Source organism: Formica exsecta, unplaced genomic scaffold (genome assembly GCF_003651465.1).
Source record: "Formica exsecta isolate Colony F162 unplaced genomic scaffold, ASM365146v1 scaffold504, whole genome shotgun sequence".
Lineage (NCBI taxonomy): Eukaryota > Metazoa > Arthropoda > Insecta > Hymenoptera > Formicidae > Formica > Formica exsecta.
The window spans coordinates 261,555-288,735 of record NW_021852284.1 but is presented as its reverse complement, the minus strand read 5'-3'; the positions used below and the strand labels follow the sequence as shown (position 1 = coordinate 288,735).

At 35.2% G+C, this 27,181-nt stretch overlaps 1 protein-coding gene across 5 annotated transcripts in view; it reads right to left on the bottom strand.

Moving 5' to 3' along the window:
* Positions 1-27,181, bottom strand: part of LOC115241699 (transcriptional enhancer factor TEF-1) — a 174,684-nt gene that overhangs the window by 108,558 nt on the left and 38,945 nt on the right. The window lies entirely within an intron of this gene.

Sequence of the window (27,181 nt, the reverse complement as noted above, 5' to 3'; positions counted from 1 at the left end):
AATATATATTATAATTTCTCGTATCCTATATATACTTTCTAACTTAACTTTTTAAATATAAAATAAAAATCCAATCCTGTTTATGTAATACTGAAAAGCAAACAATTATTATAAATCATTACATTCTTAAATACTATTTGTATCCTCTTCCCTAAAAATTGTAAGCATTATTAAACACATTTATCACTATTATATAACATTTTTAAATTTCAATGTTATTCTATTAAATTATAATTTTAATTAATTAATGATTTATATTCATTGAGAAACGCTCTCTTACATTCTCTGAGGAGCTGTATTTCGCCTAAAAATACTGAATAAAGAAATGTTTGAATAAAAAGAAAAAATTCAAGGTTTGCTTTGGTTTGCACGCCAAACGAGAATGATTTATAATCGAAAATCAGTCAGAGTGAATTGTTATAATTATGTCCGCGCGTGAGTTTTTCTTTCGAAAAGACCGGACGTCCTGACTTTCACACGTGCAATGTTTCTGCGGTGAAATCGGCACGTTATAAGTTGCGAGGTGAGCAGCAGACCGCGGTTACGCTTACGAGCATCTCCGGAAAGCGTGGAGAGCAATAAGACAGCTGTATCTGCACGTATATATCAAATATGTGTAAGCACATATTCCTCTGAATTACATCAGAATGACACGCACGTCGATAATATCTTCGTTTAATTTTGTTTAATTAAAAAGACTGATCGTTCGTTTACAATATATACATACAATAAAATAAATTTTTATATGAAATAGATCACGAAAAAAAATCCTTCATGAAAACGGAGTACTGTCGAACATACAAATATTTCAGCGTGGCTGTGTATATATATATACATAACAACGATATAGATTTATTAGAGAGTTGTAGACACAGTTGCGGCGTAAGTCAATTTTCAACCCCACAAATTAGATTGGAGACAAAAAATAGTCCGCCAAAAGACTAAAATAGACACAATAGTGGAATTTCACATTGCTTCTACTATGTTCTTTGAGATATGTGTAACGATTAAAAACATATAAATTTAATATTTATCATTCATACACAATAAGTATTATCAAAATTCATAAAATCAATAAAATTCGATAATGTTCAAAATTTTTTCTTCACATTAATAGTAGAGAAATCAGTATAAAAATTTATAATAAAACTGCTAATATTTTCAATGCACGAAAAATTAATACTATCAAAATAAAAAAAAATTGTTATGATTGTTTTGATATCACTTAACTAAAAACGAAATATCAAAGTATCGGAAAGTTTCGTTATAACGATGTATTGCATTTTATCTTTTAAATTGAAATAATTCAAATTTACGCTTGATTGGTTCTTTCAGTTTTCTATTTTTTTTTATTGCTAGTCTATAAAAAAAAAGCAACGCGGAATAATTCATCGCTTTGACGAATTTTTCGAAAAATATTCGACATAGGGATAGTACACGAATTTGAAATTGTTGCAATTTCACGTCCGCCCGTTCGGCGTACGGCATAACGAATAAGTTGATTTTTTTTGTGAAATACACCTCTCTCTGCGTGTACACGGCATCGGAAATATTCCTAAATCAGAAGCATTCCGCAGATGCGTCAGTTTTCATTTATTTCGATACACTAATTGCTTTTCTGTTCACAGGTGTTTAAAATATCAGAGTAAATTTATGTCGGACAATATAACCGTTTACGAATAATGCCGCATAACAAAATAAACATGCGTTAAATATGGGCAAGTTTTGTTAATTATATTAACAGAGATTTTATATATATATTCACCAAAATTGTATTTCTGATTATATGCAACTTAGCAATTATAATGGTAAACTAACGAAAAAAAAGCATAGTCGAAATGTTTTCTAGGCAACTCATTGTTAACGTATATTTCTGGATATAGTTCACTGTAATCGGCGCCAAAATAGTTTATTTGCGACGGAAAAATTACTGCACACATGAAAGAACCAACAGTGGAAAAAATCGGCAGAAACTAGCAGAAATATGCGAGAGGAAGGAAGGAAAAAGTAGGGGAGACCTTACCGCAAAAGCGTCGAAAAGTTTATTTGTTTCGTGCCTATACCTACGACGTAACTCGAATTTCTTTTTGCGCCTTACGTACACTGTTCTAAAACTCGCCATTTTGCGCAAATATTTCCATGTCAAAGGAAGGTCTTGAACCAACCATAATCAATGACAATCGATTATATAAAACATTTCTGATCGAAATATAATATACTCAAAAAAGATTTAATAATTTCCGCATAAATTATATAAACTCCATTTGAATCCAATTCATTAAAAAAAAAGCAATTTTTTGATGAATTTATTTTTCATTTTCAATGTTTTGAAAATTATAAATACAGAGATCTATGAGAATCATAATATATAAAATATTGAATTCATCGATTCAATATTTTTTTATTTGATTACTAAAAGTTTCTTCGCATTATGTGCGTGCCATGAAAAATCATAGGCAATAAAACTCAGTTACTTTTTTTTAATTTCTTCCTTCTTGTCCCAAAAGTGAATCATCTTACGGCATGCGCCATACCGCGCATTTTTTTTTTTTTTTTTTTTTTTTTTTTAAGCACCACTAAAAAATCCACACAACGAGAGACGAGTTCTCCGCATATAAAGCTAGATCCCCGCAAAAGAATGCGAGATCCCAAGGAACGCTTCTCCTCTCCATGCGGAAAGGAATCTCGAGGGTAAAGCGCGCCCGAGGCATCATCCGACATCGGGAACGACGCCCGCGGCATCAGGAAGCTAAGTGCACCTGCATATTCGTGCATACGTGCACGCACGCGAGGTTCCTTAAACCGTATAATCCCGGGAATGTATTGGGTCAACAAAAAGGGGCTGAGAGAGGAGAGATCAAGCGCTCGTGTAAACTATCGCGTGAAGCGATTTTGAAGCTTTTTAGCTGGTTACGCGTGAGTGTTTATGCTTATTATTTGCATTTGGATTTGATTAAAAGAGATCAATAAGATTAATATGATATTGCGTCTCTTAATATTACACCGCCTTTTTACGCTAATTTGAATTTTCTCTTAAATACTCGCGAAAACACGCGACAAGCAATTGCTAGTGATTACATTTCGCACAATTACTTTTGCTGCCTCTCTATTTGTCATATCTTTATGCGATGTGATATTTTTGGTGTTAAAATAGAAATTGGTATATAAAATAAATTATTTAAAAATTCCGATATGTCGTGGATATACTGAATCACTATAATAATAAATTGATCGATGTGATGTCTGCAGAAATAGACATTTAGTGAATAATTTTAAAAATGTCGCAGATTATTCGAATTAGATTCTGATATATATTTTACGAAAAAATGAATTTATACTTTATTCATTGATAAAATATTCATTTCCATAAAACATTATATATTGTAAGAAGATAAAAATAAAGAATACAACCGTAATAATATAAAACAGATGGATAAAATAGTGTAATGAGGGATAAAGTAATGAATAGAGTATTAAGAAGAAAAAGATTTATATATAAGTGTTCTTCGTATTTAAAAAATATCGTTTTTCTTCGTGACTTTTATGTTACTTGTACGACGAATATTATTGCTGGTTATTAAGTTTACACGTGGATTTAAACCGAAATTGCAGAGAGTGAACAATCATCAGCGGCGAGAATCTCGCGATCGCTATTAGAGAGCTACACGTTTACACACTTGTATTCGACTTGTATAACGGAGCGCGATGTGCGGGCATTTATTACACGCTACTAACTACCTCAGGTATATCCACGTGAACTACCGAGGGTAGAAGTCAAGAAGCGTTCCATGACTTGAACATGACCTCCATTAGCCTTTCTCGATCAGACCGCTAATTAGTCGATCACCGCGAAAATTTCTCAGGGATGCAAAAGGAAAAAAAAAAAAAAAAAAAAAAAATATTGGAGGGAAGTTCCTCGCAATTTTGTGTGCTCTGCGATTTTTCCAAATTTTCATGCATTTTTAGTATATAATTAATTGATTTTATTATTATCTGCCGTAATAATAAAATGTATTTAATTCCTAGATTATTATATTATTTATCTCTTCCTTTATCAATATTTAATCTTGTAAAAAACCGACGATATTTAGATTCCTTTTAATAAGAATTATGCCGACTCGAATGACATGATGATTGCCGATCAGCGCGAGATGAGAAGGTTTCTTGTACTTTGCCTCCCCTTAAAACAATCAATCGCTATTCCGTTCTCCGCGAATAAACTGTTAATCGTTTGATGCAACGGCAACGGTGGCGGCTCGATTCCGCGGCAGAACAGAATATCAGGTGGCCAGTGGTATCGCGAAACAACGTGGAATGGCGGAGAGGCAATGGATAACCAGCGTGCAATTAACACAGCAGAAGCCTCCGCTTGATTTTACACGAGCCGCCCGCGGTAACCACCCCATCCACCTCCTCTTCATCACGATAATCCACCCCCTCCCCCTTTTCCTCCTCCGCGACCCGGGCTCAAGCCCGGTGAACGCGGACGGGAAGCGCGCGGCGCGCATTTAATTTGCAAATGCAGATTGCTTTCCATTTTAATATAAATTGTTCGAAACAAAGGCAGTAATTATGCCGTGCTCCCGTGCTTTCAAAATGGCGGGGCACTCGTTACCGTCTCACTCTCGGTGTCGCAACCCCTCCGCCAAAATTCCCTCCACCTCTTCCTCGAACCTCTCCATAACGGATATTATAGCTGTCGAGTGCGCGGAAAAGAGAAACTATGCACTTCGAAAAGGAAAGCGAACCAATTGCAGTCTCAAAAATATATGAACGGGTGAGAGTTTTAAATTTTTGCGATACCTTCGAAATAAAAATAGAAAGTATACGAATTAAAATTACCGCATTTAAACGCGATTTTCCTTTAACAGAGGTAATGGGGATACTAATACCTTTCATTAGCATAAATACTAGTATATATATCTCCTTTTTTAAAAAGAGAGAGAGAGACATTTTTTTAACGATATAATAATTAATATCTATATATTTGACAGATATGATATATATAAAAATATTATATTCTTTATATAGCCATAAAGAATTTACTAAATCAGTTTCGACGAAGAAGATTGGAAGTTAAAACTACCATTGTCCAATCAGAAAAACGCGATATATGCAAAGGAAAAGATTCATTTAATTATTAAAATTTAATTTGCGTAATTTATATAGTATCTATATATGTAAAATTATATTTCCGTTTGTTATAAAATCATGACTAAAACGATTGAATTTGGAAAGTATATATTTGAAATGCTTCAACACTAAAAATATGTCGTCTATCATTATTAGTCGGAACTTCTAATTTTAAATGCTAAACTTCTTGACATACAAATCGCGAATAAGATTTAATAGCATCTATATGTAAAATTATATTTCCGTTTGTTTATAAAATCAAAATGATTGAAACCAAAATGATTGAATTTGAAAAGTATGTATTTAAAACGCTTCAACGCTAAAAATACAAGTGTCATTTACCATCATTTTAATCGGAGCTTTTAATTTTAAATGTTAAAACTACTCTACTCCTACACACAAATATTACAAAATAAAGTTTTTTCTTAAAATTTATACTGTTACAATTAATGCGAGAAAAAATTTATCAAGATTTACATTTTATTGTTTTTTTTTTTTTTATCAAATAATGTTGAAAATTTTCATTAAAGAATAATACTCAAGTCTACTAAAGATTTTAGCAAAATTCATTAGAAAAAAATCTATTGACAAAAAATATCTTTTACTTCGCCTTTCCTGCAAAATTATTCAGGACAAACTGCAGGAACGTTAAAAATAACCGCTTTATCGAATACGAGTCTGAAATTTTCAGGCGAAATAATAATTCGGTCAAATGGCGTTTCACAAACAAACAACCGGTTGACCGCCCCATTAAAATGTTTCGAGCGAGGCGGGCTGCTTTGACCGGCCTCACCCTCGATCGTCGCATGTGAATAGCGGGATCGAGGGGAAACGGGGGGACTCGGCGAATACCCGCGGGGGCTGATCAGCGCGGCAAAATTTTCGCTTTGCTCGCTGGCGCATGATGCAACGGGCATGCATGCATACGTATGTCCGCTCGTACATAGACATACATCTTGTTCGCATCTAGGGCCTTGACGCAGATAATACCGTAATTTAGCCGTATATGCGCGTGCGAGTATATCGTAGGGGTAATGGAGGGAGGGAGAGGGGGAGAGGGGGAGGAGGTAGTTAAATGGTAGCGCGTAATCGCACGAGTTGTTCCGCGCCGACGGTTTATTATTTGCCGCGTACTAACTCGCGAGCGGCGGCTGCGGCGACCTCGATTTAAATGTGTACAGGGATGTTAAATCCGGTCACAGGTCGAGTGAAATATCGATACGGTCAACTTCACTAGCGGATATTATTATATTTTATTCTATATTTTATTCTTTCTTTTTCTCATATTTTACAAATTTATTATATAATAAAACGAGACGATTTTTTGTTTATACATCCTCCGAGGCGAGAGTATCCTCCGATACTCGATCGCGTTGATTCGATCCGAGTATCGCGAGCGGTACGCGTGGAATCGTCGCGAAATGAAGAATCGCGGTGGAAGCTTTCGCGAGGCTTTACGCGATTGCGGAGATGGAGCGCTGGGTGTGTGCACTCTGCACTAGGTTGAAGCTGCAGTGAATTTGGCCGGCAGGATCTCGGATCCTGCCGGCTCGCGAACGATGCACGGCAACGTTCTCGACCGCATCGAGAGAGTCGAGAGTATTCTATCTGCCCCATCTCTCTCCCTCTCCGTCTCTCTGCCTCTCTATCTTCCCGATTCGGGCATATATAGAGATAGAACGAGACGGATAGCGATAGGATTGGGCCAAAGAGCGAGAGAGCGAGAGAGCGAGAGAACCGGAGTACCAGCCGAATTCCTAGCATACCGCGGGGCCAACTGGTTAGCGAGCGATTTACGATATTGTAAACCGATGCGACGGCGGCTGCCGTGCCCACCGCCGAACCTCAATCTAATAGTGGCGACTCCAACCTCTGATGCTGGCCAAAGGCACGTCGCGTCACCCCTTTATGACTCTACAACTCTGGGAGGAGGCCTGCTTGTCGTGTGTTTTCACCTTTTCCGACCACCCGCGTCATGGTCAACGGAACCGATCGCGATCTCGTATCCTGTCATTCAAATCATGCTCAGATAGAATTTTCTTCTGTTTTTTTCTTTCTTATGTAAAGAAATAATCTAACTAAATTTCAAGAAACGAATTCATAAAATATGGAATGTACAAGAGACATTTGGTGAATTCAGAAATATATGATAAAAATATATATAATATGCAATAAATTTATAATGATTGTCTAGTATAAATGATATTATCAATTATAGCAAAGGTCTCGATATTCTAATTATAACGTTATACATAGAAGATTAAAATAATTTAAGAATTTATATAACAGTTTGATTATACTTTCAATATCATTATTAGCCGGGATGATGCGCTCATCATCCCGGCAAATTGATTAATACTAAAAAAATATATAATTCTTTCTGTCGACCATATATATACTGTGCATACATGTATAACTAAACTATAAAATAATTAAAAAGAATCACAAATCTTCGCTAAATTATATGCAAAGTATATAGACATCTGTGTACACCTGCATGTTCATCGCAAAAAAACTTTATTTAAATTCGGATTAAGTCTATCTAAGGTCTTTTCGCCTTGTCACAACTTGCAGATTAGAATAATTGGATTGGTTCTGGTTATGTTTTTGCCCATTGCGTCAAGTCGAGAATGCGAATACGAAGTTTACGTGACTAATGCGTTCAGTTCGACACACGATCAAATCCACATATAATGTAGCGAGATTCCAGACATGAACGTTCGCAGAAGCCAATATCAAATCGTCCGTTCGCGTGACTGCTGGTCGACTTTTGCATTACCACCATAATGTTCGCTGATGTACGATAATGATCAAGAGGTAGAGTGTACCAAATGACGAGAGGTCATTGGCGTTATACAAGATGTATTTAGAATTAGAAATTTCGAGATGATTTAGAATTGACCAGATATTTGCCAACATCTATATGTACGATATTTATATTAATTTATCAGAAACGCAATATTGTTTTATTAATAAAAAATCCATAGAATATTTAGACGAGGAATTTCGAAAAATATATGTCGAATATAATTATTATTATTTCTCCGCGTGTATTTTACGCGCGACTCGTTTATCATCCCCTGCATAGACAACCATTCCGCTAATAAGCTCTCTTTTATAATAATATTACGGAATAAATTTTATTGCAACATTACAAGTAAAAAGATTAAAGTGTCATTCACTATCTGAAAAAAAAAAAAAAAAAAAAAAAAAAAAAAAAAAAAAAAAAAAAAAAAAAAAAAAAAAAAAAAAAAAAAAAAAAAAAAAAAAAAAAAAAAAAAAAAAAAAAAAAAAAAAAAAAAAAAAAAAAAAAAAAAAAAAAAAAAAAAAAAAAAAAAAAAAAAAAAAAAAAAAAAAAAAAAAAAAAAAAAAAAAAAAAAAAAAAAAAAAAAAAAAAAAAAAAAAAAAAAAAAAAAAAAAAAAAAAAAAAAAAAAAAAAAAAAAAAAAAAAAAAAAAAAAAAAAAAAAAAAAAAAAAAAAAAAAAAAAAAAAAAAAAAAAAAAAAAAAAAAAAAAAAAAAAAAAAAAAAAAAAAAAAAAAAAAAAAAAAAAAAAAAAAAAAAAAAAAAAAAAAAAAAAAAAAAAAAAAAAAAAAAAAAAAAAAAAAAAAAAAAAAAAAAAAAAAAAAAAAAAAAAAAAAAAAAAAAAAAAAAAAAAAAAAAAAAAAAAAAAAAAAAAAAAAAAAAAAAAAAAAAAAAAAAAAAAAAAAAAAAAAAAAAAAAAAAAAAAAAAAAAAAAAAAAAAAAAAAAAAAAAAAAAAAAAAAAAAAAAAAAAAAAAAAAAAAAAAAAAAAAAAAAAAAAAAAAAAAAAAAAAAAAAAAAAAAAAAAAAAAAAAAAAAAAAAAAAAAAAAAAAAAAAAAAAAAAAAAAAAAAAAAAAAAAAAAAAAAAAAAAAAAAAAAAAAAAAAAAAAAAAAAAAAAAAAAAAAAAAAAAAAAAAAAAAAAAAAAAAAAAAAAAAAAAAAAAAAAAAAAAAAAAAAAAAAAAAAAAAAAAAAAAAGTATAAAAAATAAAAAAAAAAAAAAAAAAAAAAAAAAAAAAAAAAAAAAAAAAAAAAAAAACATTCGTCAACTCTTTCGATATTCGGGAGATTTCTGTTGCGCATCGATTCACATTCTCGACATTGCGTGACTCCAAAAGCTTTTCTTCGACAGAAAGTTACCCTCTAATGGCGTAATACGACTCCATAAAACTTCATCGTCCAACATGTCAAAAACGCGTGGCCGGAGAATGCGTGCCCCATAACGGACTCGGCGAATAATTAGAGACGGCGAAATGGTGGAAGCAGGAGTAAAAGCGAGGCGGAGAGGATCGGTGGAAAAGGCAGAGCGAGACGATAAAATGAGCGGGGGCGGAAGAGGGCATGAGAAACAACGCGCCCGTAGAAGGAAAGGGGTAAGAGGGGGAAGAAAGAGGAGAACAAAGAGAGAGAGAGAGGATCGTATACGGTAATCCAGTTGCGAACATAGCTCGGAGGTTACAGCCCGAGTAGCCATGCGGAATAATGATATGTAATCGCAAAGCTCTCCTGCGGGATCGCGCGTGTGCGTGGCGCGTGTGTGCCGATACAGGCGCGAATAGGATCCGGGGAGTCGTTACGGAACAACCGAACATGCGCCACAATAATCAACCTCGGATACACACTGAGATACAGTCGTTGACATCTAACTTTCGTGTTAATTGCGACTCGAAACAGCGCGATTTTGCGATAGCGCTTCAATGATTATTCCGAGATGAATCCAGAGCGATTCTATCTTTTTATATAGAGGACAGATTAGAATAATAGAGGAAAAAGCTAACATAGTTGTGCAATTTTTAAAAAGAAGATTGAGACTAGAAAGTTTGTTTTTACTTTATAAGTTCATGGTTTTCTTATTGTAAATTAGCATAATGAATTGGTATAATAGATTATTCATTGTACTGTGAACAGTTACAGCTTTATATTTAAAATTAGAATGTGAATGTGGATTGTATTTATAAGAGATAATTTCTCTTCAATGGAAAAAACGTGAGAAGAATGAAACGAAAATCTAATTTCTGAGTTATTTAATTAGCATTAGAAATAAAACAAGAGCGAAGAAATTAAATCATACAAGTTATATAAATTTATATCATCATTTTTTCACAAATTTTAAATTTACCGTCAAGATATATTTCACTTATTTTTTTGCGGAATCCGCTATCTCTCCGGAATAATTATAAAATTATTACGCAGAGAGAGAGATACGCGTCTATCAAATAACTCAGCTTTTATCTAAAACGAGTATACGAAATTGCTCGAACACAAAACCCGTTCGCTTAACACATCCGAAGAGAAATTAGATTCGTGATTAACAAACTAGACACACGCAAATGCCAGCCGGATCGGCAAAATTCCGCTCGACTCGAAGAGAGCTACCTACGAAAGCCGACCCAGAGAAACGGATTTCCCAGCGCGAGCGCCGAAGCAACATTGTTAGCCGCGCGCATTGTATCGTATTCATGGTATGTTGCGTATACACGGTGCTCGGAAAAATCTCTCCGCGAGCCTCGCCCCACCGTATTTTGTCCCTTTGGTTCCGAATTTTACTGCCTATCCGCGGGACCGTTTAATGCAACGCACGACTACACGCGCATCTTGCTCTACGTGTTTCGATACTCCTCCTTCCTTTCCTCTCATGCCGATGCCCTCTCTCTGTATCCTCTCTGTCAATTCCTGTTCAGACGCACGTGCACCTGCGAGACTCGCGTGCAGCCGCATTTTTGCGGTCGGCGCGACCATCCGGGCTATACGCCACGTAAATATGAGCGTGATTACTTTTAATTCCCCTCCTATCCCCTCTCTAGAGTCGATCCCTGAACGCTTCATTCTCCCTCCCAAGTGTATATCCATCCTATTCAGCATTGAGTGTCACCCCTCCTTCCTCTCCCTCTCCATAACTTGAATTCCCCTCGTTGCATCCGTCTGACCGCTGGTTAATCACGTGCGTCGACCGCGTCGCTGATGAATCTGCGTTGATGCCCGTACATCCTCCTATATCTTCGGTTTCTATTGCGCATCAGGATAATATCTCTGATTTTTAGATACTTTTCATATTTCAAAAAAGAAATTAATTTAGATTCCTCGAGTATTCGCTTCAAAAAATTGGAGAGAGATTAAAAATTAAGAAAAAGATATGTCGTTTAAGTTACAGTCAAAATTTTATCTATATGTATTTTATATTCTTTGCAGTTTCTCCTATCTGAGATCAAAGAATTAATATATGAGAAGAAACGCGGAAATCTGACATATATCTTACATTACAAATAATTAATAATAAACATATATATATAATAGCATTATACATATAAATTACACAATGCTACAACGATAGATGAATTTTATAACGCTTTCTATTTTAATATATGTGAAATAATAACTGCATTTTGTTTCGGCAACCCTTGACTTAAATGATATCATGTACATTGAATTAGTTATCTGTAAAAAATTATACTACATTTGTTTCTCAATACTCTCCTCCAAATTAATATAAAACGCTCCGTGAACTGACAATTTTAAAAGTGATATATCTGAGCAATTAGACAAGAGCAATATTTTTTCGAAAAACTTCATGTCCCGCATAAATTCTCCAAGGGTTCGCAGATTACATAAAGTCTCGGCAACATTCGCGAGGTTGCGCGCAATCTGAATATCGTTGAGAAATTCACGGGTGCACCACCGTATACCGGCAATGAACTTTGGTGAATTTACGAGGACGCATCGGGCCCGATAATTAAGGCCGAGAAGAACGATATATGACAACGACGTCTCGCAGTTTGGCCGAGCGCCAAGAGAGGAGAGACGTGCGCCAGGCACACGTGCGTGAAGTCGCGTTGCTAGCCATGAATCACGTACTGGAATCGGTTTCACGAGAGTGAAAATTTGCGAAACCGCGTAATATGCTTTTGCGCTGTAATGAACGAATCCGAGATAAACGACGCTTAATAGACATCAATCGATGCTTTCTTTTTTCTGAAAAATCCTTTTTATTATTTACAGAGGTGTAATATTGTATTTACAGAGAGTATTTAATTTTAATCTTACGAAACAAAAATAAATATTTCAATCATATGTATTTTCGTTAAAAATATAAATTCAAATCAATAAAAATCAAATAATCATTTTTAAATTAATTATTTCTCTCTCGTGATATAAATATTGAAATGTTTAAATATATTATTTCTTTTTCACGTATCTGTATTCAATCTATTCATTTCTTTCCTACGCAATGTATATATAAGCAATGATTACTTTCGAAATAAACGCATACTTGTTTTCACTAATCACGTCACTATTCTTATTATTTTATTTACTATGTACATAAAATTTGAAAGATTTGGATATTTATTTGAATATAAATTTGAAATAAAATTTGAATATTTAATATTTAAATGCAAAATTTAAAAATTTGAAGTATTATTTTAAATAAGAATAAGAATTCCTGATATTTTTTTATTAAATCTATTATATGAATTAATAATTTCAATTTTTCATTATTGCATTTCAACAATAATTTTTTCTATATTTACACTTATCAATTTTTTTCATAAAAAATACAATGTAAATTTTTATATAATTTATTATTTATTTAAACAAAACTTTTTAAATAGTTATATTTCAATAGTCTGCATTTATAAAATATTGAACATTTTTATTATATGTTCTAATATTATATATGTATATATAATCAAAATTTTGTAAAAATTATGATTTAGTCGTACATGTGTATTTTCAAAAAAATGACATTAATTATACATAACACATGTATTTTTTCACGATCCCGTGATTATTTGAATGCTGATCTTTTCAACATTGCAGCGATACATTATAATGCAGCAAACAGTTGTAACGAGATGCAATTACAAGGACGTAAGAAAAGTTGTTCTACTGTAATTATGGCGGCAGAGACGTTAACGACCACGCAAGGAGTGATTCATTTGTACTACGTTGTAATCGTTTGATACAATGCGTGCACAATAATATTTAGCCGATCGAAGATGCATCTCGCACAGGTTGTTGCTCAGATATATTACGATTGCGATGGCGATTATCATTAATAGTATCGAGTGATCGACGAGCTCGAGTACTTGATATGAGGTATTATTACGCACAATGTGTGAAATATTTTTACGATCGACACTTTTGCAGAAAATGTGATTCATCGTATGACGAAATCGCGTTGGTAATATACGCGCTTTATCTCCACCCGATTTGTTTTACGTTATTACAAAACGTGACAGATCCGCCGCAACAAAGTGGGAGAAAATCAGCTGTAATAAGCGCTCGTTATTGGGAATTTTGATGAACGCATCGATATTAAAACCACACTATTGAACAAATTAATTTGCGAATGACATACCAGTTTATGCGACCAGAACACGCGACATAACAAACGTGGGGAGCATATAATAGATATTTTTAACTTATTTATCTCATATATTATTTATAATATATCAAACATAATGTAATAACACCAAAACCGATATGAGAGATTGTTATATCGTGATGTCTGAACAGAAATTAATCAGTCTGTTTTTTTAGAAAGAGAGTGACAAAACTTCTGTGACCTGTAAATCGCGCCTTCATGTATCGATTAATTATGTATAATTTTCGCCAATGTGAATCTAAATCCAGATTGTCAGGGATAGAATAATATTGCATTAACGTACTCAAATTTCGCTTAAGATAACGAATACGCAAACTGATAAATGCAGATTATCGGTTGAATACAATTGTAATCTATATTTGTCTCTCAATTCCATTTATATAAATCGCAATGAAATAAACGAGATTATTACTTAAAGATATTAAACCGATCCGTTCATTATCTTTGGCATAGTATAATATTTTAGTATTATATAATTTGCTAATATAATTATTAGCATTTCTAGCGTTTTAAAAGTCATAAATAAAAAATGAATAACAATTTTTGCCAAAAATTTCATAAAAGAAAGATCAACTTCGGATTCGTCGAACAAATCGATAGCCACGATATATTTCTCGGTGAATTTAAAACATATATCATATGTAAGAAAAATATTTAAAGTATCACGACATATTTTTACATGCTCCGAAAGAGCTCGAAGTTGGCGAACTTCGACACGCTCTAAAAGCGGATGCGAAATTTATTTAAAATTCGACGCCGCGCTCGCGCAAAGGGACAAAGACGCGTCCGTTCAAAGAGATGCGAACGGAAGCTGCCGTCAAGGGTGGAATTGTAAATCAAGCTGGAGAGATTCTTGATCCTTCGTTCGAGTGGTGTGACCAGTACGTACGCACACGCACACTTAAGTACCTACTTAGGGTTGCTCCTTCTCACGCGCGAATTCACGCGAGAGAAGACTTTAAGGACTTGTCGCGACTTATCTTATCTACGGTGAAATTTAAATTCAAACCGACATACTGACATGTACGTTGTGTGTGTGTCTGTGTGTGTACATGCGTCTCCCAGGACCGTCCGCAGCCTCTTCTCGCGTAGGAGGTCGGCCAAGGTGGGCGGATTGTCGGTCGGCTATCGGAAATATTTTCCAACGCCGAGAATTTATCGGGCGTCTGCCCGGAAATATTTGAAAATTCCTTCGACGACGAGGGAGATAAAAGGGAGTAGACAAGAGAGAGAGAGAGAGAGAAAGGGAGAGAGAGAGAGAGAGAGAGAGGGTAGGAGGCGAGACGGAGGTACTCCCGGAGGGAAGCTACAAAATTTTTCACACCTTAATTAATTCCGTGAGAGGCAGGATTTCCAGGTTCATGGCGAGGTGAGAGCTTGGCCATCGATAATATGTTCCGCGTGGCGTTTATTTGCGGCAGCAATAAAGTCACGTCGGTGAGAATATGTCGCCTCTTTGCATTTGATTGCGAGTTTGAGATTTTGGCCCAAACTTGGCAAAGTAGAAAACTAATTTAAAATTATATTAGAAGAAAAAATAAATTCTACCTAGGGAGAGAATATTATAAAATTTACATATAAGAAAAAAGAATTAAAAAATTTCTTCTTCCGTGATTTAATAAAAATTTTTAGGAGGAATATGCTATTTATATAAGTCTTAAGAACTTCAAATATTTCTTTTCATTAGAATATCAATATTCATTAATTCGTCGTCTGCTACATTTTCCCCCTTTTCATTTACCAAGAGATAATTGTAACTCTCAATTATCATCATGCCTCGAAATAATGAGACTCGCACGGGCTATTTGTCAGGTTTTCCGAGAGTGGCATAAAATCTTTGGAAGAAGTTTGGCGGATCTAATCGGCAATTTTCGTGAAATGAAGAGAAACCAGGAGGGTCTCGAATAGTCACGAACGTATCGTCCTTCGTAATATAAGGGTGACGAAATAGATTGCGATTCTACACCCTCGACAATGCTTTTCGCTCTCTTTCGCCGGGAATAGTCAACGTCCCTTATTGCGTGGCCACTATAAGTTTATTGCGAACGACCGCATGGCGCGTACAAGGGTCATGCCGATTTATGTGGATATATATATATATCAAACGCCACGTATATATTCATGACAGACAATTATCTTCATAAGCGCTGTGACATTCACATTTATTCGTACGCTTTCCTCCACACTTTCCGTATCGTCAGAAAATTATACGAACGGAATTTTCACAGTGGCACAATTACGACCGAATCACGATCAATATGGATTTCAATTACGATTGATGCGCGTCGCAAGCGATAGGAAAGCATAAAAAAGGAAAGGTCCGTTTATAGGATTTAATCATTTTTATCTCCGATAAAAGAAATCGCCAAACGAATTCATGAACGAATTGTGTCGCGCGGGCGTTTTGCTTTCATTCGAATACGAGAATAGCTGCGAAGCAGTGGATCGATAAATCCACAATGAGCACTACCGGGTGACGATCCTAAAGCATCCTCTTGGAATCACACTTGTTGCTCGGCACCCTCTCGCGATCTAGAGAGTCACCCCTCCAAGACTGCACTTTTATTGAATGAAAGGCCGAGTATTAAAAGAATTTACGAAGCAATCTCCGGTCTCCATCCTAGTTGGAATGACAATTCCCTTACGAGATAGGATCGTTCGTTAAATGCGGGCTATTAAGAAAGAGAAAGAGAAAAGGGGGACGAAGAGAGCGTTATTTTCATTGGGTTTCCAATTATCGTTAACTGTAACATCTATTTTAGATAATAATGTTAAAGATGCAACGAATAAAATTATATTTCTATTGGTAAAAAAAAATAATATTAACTTTTGATAAAATAATATTAATCTCTATAAAGGATAATTCATTCTCTAATTGTCTTGAAATATATTGATTGTGCGAATTTTTTCCATATGATTCTTTTCTTTAAATAAAACAAACGATTTATCCAATAAAATCTGTATATTCGCGAAAAATTAAATTCAATTGATATATAAAATTAAAAGGATTTTTATGATTATTCATTGATATACATGCGTGATTTAAATAAACATGAAGATTCAACACCCGAAAAAGAGCGAACAATATGGAGTCTATTTGCTACCATCGTATTTTATTCTGACTTCAATCTTGCGAACCGGTATGCTCCCACGTACGAAGGGCCGGAGATGAATATATAGGGTGGTTTCTGGAATGGCAAATACGTTTTCCGTTCCCCTCCGTGCTATTGGCTCTTATCGCGGTCCCCAACTGAATTGTTTCGCGCCGGGAAAAAAAGTGGAACAAATTACTATCATTCACAGTTCTCCCTCGTCCCCTCATTCGCGACTCTTGCTCCATAAAGACCAAGCTTTAGTTAACGTTTGAAAAGCCCTTCCAAGAAAAAGCACTACAATCTCCAAATTTATCATACACGAGACAACGAAAAAATGTGAAACATAGTGACACATTTATAAGACTAGTGTAATAAATAAATTTGCATATAAACAATAAAAATAAAGATCTATATAAAAATATTAATGTATAAATTATTCTGTCAAATATTTTGTTAAACAAATTTCTCTTAATTAATTTTCGTATTTCGTATTCGTACGTTTTATTATAAATTAAAAAATACTATAAATATTTATATTTGTAGTATAAAAAATAAAAAAGCCAAAAGAAGGGGAAGATAACGATCGAACAAGGATCGCGAAAGAAGCGGAAGTAAAGAATATTCGCGCGTTCATCGATTCATCTCCGACTATACCCTTTTTCTTCCGCCCTCGACTTCGCAACGCGCTCCTTCTCCTCGATTTCCACTATTGGCAAAGCGATAACTCGGTACGTCGGCCATAAATCAAACTGCCAGAGTGTTTCACCTAGCCTTTCTCGCGCGGAGGAAGCTTCCTCCTCCTGAGGCAGCTCCTTCATCCTGCAGCAAATGATCCACGACGGTTCGCTTTTTATTTAGAGTCGACGAGCTGCCGGGAAAATAAATTCGCGTTTGCAATACAATGATGACATATATTACCTACCTACACGTTTAATTATTTATACATACACGATGTCTCAGAATCGCCTAATGTACAATAATTTTAATCGCTTGATATCTTTAATCACTAAGATACTTGATAAATTTTAAATTTTATGAGAAAAAGTAAGATTATTTACTTTAATGCGTATTTTGAGACATATAATTTTTCAATGTAATAAAATCTTTAAAAATAAGAAATAGAGATTTAATCTCATGTATATGTCATGTTATTTACATCTTGTGAGATAATTAAAGCGCGAATAAAGATTGAACTCTTTGATATAATAAGATTCATTTGCTTTTTGTGAACGAATTGTTTAATTGCATCGTTAGATCGTAAAAGACTCTCCCTTTATTTTCAATCGAGCAAAACAATTTTGTGATAACAACTTGCACAAATTGCGAATAAAACGGGAATAAAACGTCTAATTGTAAGTGATACTTTCGCGGTCCTGTCATGTGACTATTGCGCTTTAATTACCTCCAATGTGTCAGCTAACCAGGTTAAGTCCAATATGCCGAGCGTTAATTAATGCACCGCGAGCACTACAATCTCCAAATTTATCATACACGAGACAACGAAAAAATGTGAAACATAGTGACACATTTATAAGACTAGTGTAATAAATAAATTTGCATATAAACAATAAAAATAAAGATCTATATAAAAATATTTATGTATAAATTATTCTGTCAAATATTTTGTTAAACAAATTTCTCTTAATTAATTTTCGTATTTCGTATTCGTACGTTTTATTATAAATTAAAAAATACTATAAATATTTATATTTGTAGTATAAAAAATAAAAAAGCCAAAAGAAGGGGAAGATAACGATCGAACAAGGATCGCGAAAGAAGCGGAAGTAAAGAACGTTCGCGCGTTCATCGATTCATCTCCGACTATACCCTTTTTCTTCCGCCCTCGACTTCGCAACGCGCTCCTTCTCCTCGATTTCCACTATTGGCAAAGCGATAACTCGGTACGTCGGCCATAAATCAAACTGCCAGAGTGTTTCACCTAGCCTTTCTCGCGCGGAGGAAGCTTCCTCCTCCTGAGGCAGCTCCTTCATCCTGCAGCAAATGATCCACGACGGTTCGCTTTTTATTTAGAGTCGACGAGCTGCCGGGAAAATAAATTCGCGTTTGCAATACAATGATGACATATATTACCTACCTACACGTTTAATTATTTATACATACACGATGTCTCAGAATCGCCTAATGTACAATAATTTTAATCGCTTGATATCTTTAATCACTAAGATACTTGATAAATTTTAAATTTTATGAGAAAAAGTAAGATTATTTACTTTAATGCGTATTTTGAGACATATAATTTTTCAATGTAATAAAATCTTTAAAAATAAGAAATAGAGATTTAATCTCATGTATATGTCATGTTATTTACATCTTGTGAGATAATTAAAGCGCGAATAAAGATTGAACTCTTTGATATAATAAGATTCATTTGCTTTTTGTGAACGAATTGTTTAATTGCATCGTTAGATCGTAAAAGACTCTCCCTTTATTTTCAATCGAGCAAAACAATTTTGTGATAACAACTTGCACAAATTGCGAATAAAACGGGAATAAAACGTCTAATTGTAAGTGATACTTTCGCGGTCCTGTCATGTGACTATTGCGCTTTAATTACCTCCAATGTGTCAGCTAACCAGGTTAAGTCCAATATGCCGAGCGTTAATTAATGCACCGCGATGCACCGCGATGCACCGCGAGTCAAAGTACCGTTCGCCAGTAGCTAATGCTTGCTTTTTCCGTGCCGCACACGTTACGTAGAGCTGCACTTTGAACTTTGCGAGAACGTTAGCGCGGCATAAATTACCGTTTTCGTTGTAAAAGGCAGTTTCGCGCGAATTCTCCGCGTAACTCGGCGTTATTGACGCTGTGTGCATATGTACGTATGTGTGTTGGACGCGGGGTACATATATATCTATCGTTCAAAAAAATGGAAACATTCTAAGGAGAGAACAGCGACTCTTTTATTTTCTCCTCGCGTCAAAATCCTCCGAGAAAGAGAGAAAGAGAGAAAGAAAAAGAATAACGTTAACGATATAAAAAATAATAATATTGTCTGGAAATATATCGCAAAAGTCGAATTCACATCTTTGATCGTGTGTGTTTTCTTCTCGCGCCTTTTTTCCTTGCTATATAGATGACTAATAAATCGTGTATTGCGGCGCGAGTTTTAGATATGCATGAGTACCACTGACGTGAGATGCACTCTTCCTTCGGCGGCGCCGAAGAGGAGAGCGAAGAAAATGAGCGTGGCTGGGGGAGAGGGAGGGGAGCGAGGGATTAAAGAAGGGGACACGCGGCGGACGCTCGTTCGGAGTTGGGGGAGGGGGAGTTTAGGTTTAGGCTTAGCTTGAGATGCGCCAAGCCAGGCCAGGCCAGGCCAGGAAATGCACTTGACGCTGCGTCGTCGCGAGAGATGAGTCATCGGAGATACGGAAAACCGGTTCGCCTTCCTTTTCTCTCTCTGTCTCTCTCTCCCCCCTCCTGCCCCTTTCTCTAAGCTATAAAGCCCACGGCTCGCACTCTCTGTGCATCTTCGCTCTCAGCGCCGGTGTCCTTTCAGCCATTCTTTCTGCCCCCTCCCCCCAACCCCTATTCCACAGCCTGTTTCTCACCCTTCCGGTCCCTTCTCTCCATCACCGCGGGCAGTCAGCACTTTTCTCTCCCTGTTCTCTCTCTCTCTCTCTCTCTCTCTCTCTTTTTTTCTCTCTCCCTCTGTGTATCTTCTTTTTCTTGCCGTACCAAGATCTTACAGGACAAACTGTGGTACTCAGTATCCTCAATCGTCACTTTGTCACGCCGCGCGCGCGTTTCGTAGCACCGACTGTATCGGGTGTCCGATAAATAAAACGATTGCTGACGATCGATAATTGAGACGGAAAAACGTCACGAACGTTCGAAATTCGAATGTAACTTTTTAACTTTTCGCGAAGTTGCTTAAAAGTAAGATATATTAACCGTGCATGTGCAACGTAAAAATTGTTTATAGCACGATAAATGCGATGATTTACATCGCGTAATGCAAAATAAATAATGTAAAAAAGTTTCACTTCTTTCTACCATAGTATCGTGTCTAATAAATTTTACATCTTCATTAAATGCAATTTTCCAAAATGAAAGCTACGGATTATTACGCGTGCTTATTACGTACAAAAAAATATCTGTTGTTGAAATAGAGATTTAACAAAAACATTCAATACAAATGCTATTTTCGAGAAACTGAAATGTGTGCGTTTGACATTAAACGATACCAGAACCCCACATTGTTTCTGAAAAGAGTAAAAACGATGTTATCTGGCTTTCCGTACCTGTTGTCAATAAACAACAAATATCGTACGGGTGAATTATTGGCTTTTCCCCTAAATCTCTGTATGCGGATTCGGATTTTGATATCTGTCGAAAACAAAGCCCGACAATTTGAACGCGAAATGACTTTTACACTGTACACCCTACACAACTTGAAATGCAAATTATATTATAGTGTCATGTTATAGTTATTCTATACCGTCATAATATAATAATTTCATTTTCACGCATAAATAACGCGGTTTATTGTTAAACGACTATAAAATGTGGGTCCGGTTGAGGAAGGCACGATCCAGCGGTACTACAATAGACGCGATTTAGTCGGGGACAAAGGAACGTAGACTTTGACCGATTTATAGGTGAGACAACGGCAGGTAAAAAAACAGGTACGGGCGACCGATTGGCGCCGTGCATTTGTATCGCATTGTTTCACGTTTGCCGAAAGCGAGATACGCATTCGCGTCCACATGCTCGGCTTTTATAAAAGTTATAAAAGATACGCGTTTTTACGTGACAGATCAAAACGGAACGAGCGAAATCGCGCACGAATCGTACGACAAAGAATTCGCGCGATTGCGAAAATTTTTGCGATATGAAAACAATGATAGTTTACAATAGGAGAATGTATAAAGGCCATGCAAATAAAAAATATTCCAGTTACGTAAAAAATGTGAGTTTACATTGCCTTCTATGTGTGAGAATTTTCCAGGAAGAAAATAAATTGATAAAATTAAATTTAATAGCTTTCGCACGTGTACAGTTATTCTGGCATGAGTTTATATTGTATAAACTCATGTAAAAAAACATATATAATATCAGAAAATTTCTGAGTTTTATTTAAAATATTTTATTTTTTTTTGTTCTGGAAAATGAAGAAGAAATGATTTTAAAGTTATATTGATATACGATTTCTGATAAGTCACATATCATGTGTTCCGCTTATACGATTCACACACACATGTAAGAGAAATAAACTTTTAACAATAATACAGCAAGTTCGACTTAATAATTGCAAAATGATAAGAAATTGAGGATATAAAGTAGGAAATCTCTTAAAACAACACTCATAAACGTCATGTATAAAATGTTCTTCGGCTGTAGTTTTTATTTTTTTTCCGGACACTTTCCCCGGGGAGGCCCATGTAATATGGGAAGAGAGGAGAGATATAACACAGGAAAAGGAGAGAAAGTGGAGAAAAAGAGAGAGAGAGAGAGAGAAAAGAGTGCGTTATGAGCCGCTGCAGGCGTGTATAATGCGCTTAACCGCGGTAACGCTAACTGCAATCTGCAAGTGTCTTACTCTGTAACCGGCCATCTCTTTCCCCTTGTCGTCATGCGTATCATTGCACCACCAACGTGTACGCGGTTTTATGCAAATTTCACATATTCTATTATCTACGCACATTTTCGCGTACGTTGCAACGTACATGAGAACGCTAAAACACAATTCCGATCATACGCTCGAAAGACTATACCTAAAAGCTATTCCAGAGAGAATAAAGATTAAATTACATTTTCAATATTTACCCTTAATAATTTTTCAATACATTAAACTAGTAATTATTAATTTAATTAATAATAAAAAGAAATATACGTTATATTCCATAAAATTGAGGCGTACAAATAAATTCGAAAAACATCTGACATAAAAAGAGTCAATTTTTTTAAATTAACTTCCTCACAATTATTTTACTGTACTATATTTTCGTCTATTTTCTACACATTCGCTTCCGTGTGAAAGCGACGTCTCCGTTCGCTTAAAAAAAATATAACTTGCCTCAAGGCCCACGGATCGTCACGATCTCCGGTTTAATGACATTTGCGAGGGCCGCGAAAAAGGTCAAGATGCATCGCGATGTAATCGCGACTTTCTCTCTCTCATTTTCTCTCTGTCTGTCTGTCTCTCACGACGAGATTTGCCATGAAGAGGCAAATCCTCTTCTCCGTCTCTTCGCTGGCAAATCAGTATAGAGAAGTATCGCGATTTGTCTGGGGAACAATAGAAGGTCAGTGCATTTCAGGACGTTGCACGGTAGTGCAGAGCAACACACAGATATACACACACGCATAGCCACATACACCAGGTTGCCGGTTACGACGTTTATGCAATCAGGTGCAGCAGGCTGCCGCGTGAGGGAGAAAGGATTCTTGCACTCACGTCGCTATTCATGTCGCCGGTTACTGTATCGTGGCGGATTTCTTATTGCGTATGCGCTGCAACGGTGATATTTCACGATAACTGCAATAATAATTTTTGACGGTATTTCATGCATTTATTAAACATGCCCCCGATAAAGAAGATATCTCTGTGAATAAGAGCGATGATGATCGGGTTTCTCAGTTTGTGCTACGAGACACTTAATAATTTCTTGTAGGATTATTTTATTCAATAATATTTTCTGTCTTCCTTTCTCTCTCTTTCTCTTCTGTATACTGATTAAAATGCTTCTACGGGAATATTTGATCAGATAAACCGAGATGTGTGATAAGTAAATGTTTAATAATTAATGGCATGTAATATAATACGTGAAAGGTATATTAATTTGCAAATAAAAGATATTAAATAGATTGTATTAATTACAATCAAAGCTTGTATTACATATAACGACTCGTTTTCTTTTTTACTAGTTAATCTAATATACAATATAATTGCAGGATTACCTTTGCAGATTAATTTACTTCATAACAAGAAATCAAGTATTTTCCAATTGTGTATGATAATTTATTCAACACTGATACTTCGCGATATCGACATACGTAAAAAGTAATAATACTAATATCGATAAAAGGAGAAAAGATTAGAAGACTCACTCGCTGATAGAATTGTCAGCCAGTTTTATCTAAAAGAAAGATAAAAAGAAAAACGGCGAAAATTTCACGATGGCCACTTCTATTTTCAATTCGCGATCTATCCAACGCGATTTGTTCCTCTCTCACTTTAACTTCTGCATCTGCACATTTTTTAAATTAACTTCCTCACAATTATTTTACTGTACTATATTTTCGTCTATTTTCTACACATTCGCTTCCGTGTGAAAGCGACGTCTCCGTTCGCTTAAAAAAAATATAACTTGCCTCAAGGCCCACGGATCGTCACGATCTCCGGTTTAATGACATTTGCGAGGGCCGCGAAAAAGGTCAAGATGCATCGCGATGTAATCGCGACTTTCTCTCTCTCATTTTCTCTCTGTCTGTCTGTCTCTCACGACGAGATTTGCCATGAAGAGGCAAATCCTCTTCTCCGTCTCTTCGCTGGCAAATCAGTATAGAGAAGTATCGCGATTTGTCTGGGGAACAATAGAAGGTCAGTGCATTTCAGGACGTTGCACGGTAGTGCAGAGCAACACACAGATATACACACACGCATAGCCACATACACCAGGTTGCCGGTTACGACGTTTATGCAATCAGGTGCAGCAGGCTGCCGCGTGAGGGAGAAAGGATTCTTGCACTCACGTCGCTATTCATGTCGCCGGTTACTGTATCGTGGCGGATTTCTTATTGCGTATGCGCTGCAACGGTGATATTTCACGATAACTGCAATAATAATTTTTGACGGTATTTCATGCATTTATTAAACATGCCCCCGATAAAGAAGATATCTCTGTGAATAAGAGCGATGATGATCGGGTTTCTCAGTTTGTGCTACGAGACACTTAATAATTTCTTGTAGGATTATTTTATTCAATAATATTTTCTGTCTTCCTTTCTCTCTCTTTCTCTTCTGTATACTGATTAAAATGCTTCTACGGGAATATTTGATCAGATAAACCGAGATGTGTGATAAGTAAATGTTTAATAATTAATGGCATGTAATATAATACGTGAAAGGTATATTAATTTGCAAATAAAAGATATTAAATAGATTGTATTAATTACAATCAAAGCTTGTATTACATATAACGACTCGTTTTCTTTTTTACTAGTTAATCTAATATACAATATAATTGCAGGATTACCTTTGCAGATTAATTTACTTCATAACAAGAAATCAAGTATTTTCCAATTGTGTATGATAATTTATTCAACACTGATACTTCGCGATATCGACATACGTAAAAAGTAATAATACTAATATCGATAAAAGGAGAAAAGATTAGAAGACTCACTCGCTGATAGAATTGTCAGCCAGTTTTATCTAAAAGAAAGATAAAAAGAAAAACGGCGAAAATTTCACGATGGCCACTTCTATTTTCAATTCGCGATCTATCCAACGCGATTTGTTCCTCTCTCACTTTAACTTCTGCATCTGCACATTTGCGGAGACATTCTATTTTATAGACCTTTACGAAGTGGAAAGATATAGTGGCAGGACACGCGAGAAAAAGGAGAAGAGAGAAAGGGAGAGAGAGAATCGGAAATAGACGATAAAGAGAGGCGTGTTGAGAATCTCCGAGCACAGACGGTCTCCGCGATCGAGAGACAAAACAGCGACTATTTCTGGTGACGGTTCATCTACCGAGACTAGAAAGGCGACGTCGTGCCGCCATGAATAATTATTACTCATTTAAATTGAACAGTCTCGTAGCAACAAATAACTAAAATTCATTGATTTCTATTCCTATTTCGATAAGTTAAGATTTCGATATTTCTTTTTATAATAGATACGCAGATAATTTTTATGTTTAACCATAAATTTTATCCTAAATTTGTTATGAAATATTTATATTTCATATCAATGTTTATCTTATAATTTATTATAAGATTATAATTTATGATATATGAGAGTGATATATTATTTGGAACTCCAAATAAAACTTTTGTGAACGATTTGCGATTTAAATTTGTTATGAAATATTTATATTTCATATCAATGTTTATCTTATAATTTATTATCATGATATATGAGAGTGATATATTATTTTGAACTCCAAATAAAACTTTTGTGAACGATTTGCGATGTGAGGATTATATTAAAATCATGATACTAAAATATCTCGTCTAGACATTTGGAACTTTAATATGCAATTAAATGTGTATTCTTGAAAAAGAAATCATCTTACCCAAGAATTGAACTATATATAAAATGGTATCAGCGCGCAATTATCCTCGATCTCGTAGTCTAAACTCTAAAACGATCCTTCGGGGACGAATCTCAGCAACGCACTTAGTGCAATCGTGAAAGAACTTATATAAGCCGTAACCTCTCCCCGCCCCCCTCCCCCTTCCCTTCCCTTCAGTAAGTCAAATCCGGCGTCTTCTACCTGCGGACGTTTCTGGTGATTTATTACAGCGCTGATATACGATATCTCGTTTTCAGAAATATGTACATACACGCACACTTGGAAAATATAATAGGTGCCTCGTCCGTTAAGAAGTGAAAAGGAGATTAGTCAGAAAAGACCAGTCAGAGAGATTAGAAATGGCCATTAAGTCGCGATTAAGTAAACGATGACGTAGACAGTACCTTTGAACACAGGTATCCGACTATTGGCCTTAGAAAGTTTTTTTTCTATTAGGGATAGCAAAAAATATCTATGGGAAAGAGAAACAAATTGTGCACAGATGCGATCGTAGCTATATATAAAATCTTAATAAGCTACACACAATTTTATATATATTTGCGGATTAAAAAAAAATAATATGTATGTAATTATAGATAGTTTTTTATTGACTTATGTGGTTTTATTGACTGATGGTTTTTTGTTGACTATAGATATTTTTGAATTTCTTAAGATATTCTCTTTAACTCTTATCTATACTAATTCTTACCTGTAAAAAATCATTTTCAGCGAACCAATCTTAACAAGTTTTCCGACACGATAATTTTTAGAGTCTGTTATAAAACACAGGACCTTTCCCGCGTTATCATATAAGATATCTCTGAACAATGGCATTCGGAAGAATTGCATTAGAAAAGTCAGATGACACATAATTTCGGAAGCTTGTTCTTAATTTGTTATTGTCAGCGATCGCTAATATTTTTTCAAACGCGCGATTTTTACATCAAAACGGAGCGTGACTATCCGTGGATATCGCAGACATAAAGACGATATGAGAACGTGAAAAATGCGATGTATGCCTTATCCATTGCTTCGCGCAATCTTGTAGCGCGCGCGGTTCATCCGATAAATCAGATCCCGAAATGACTCGTAAAAGCCCGGAGATTACGTAACGAGGACAAGGGGAGACAGAACGCAGACCGAGGGGTTACAAATACGCAGATCAATTCTGGCTTTATCATCCCGACCGGCAACGGTGATTGGCCGATCGTTCTCGCCGCGAGAGACATACACATATACACGCGTATGACTCTCCCGTCGATTAAATATTCCCGATGCATATCA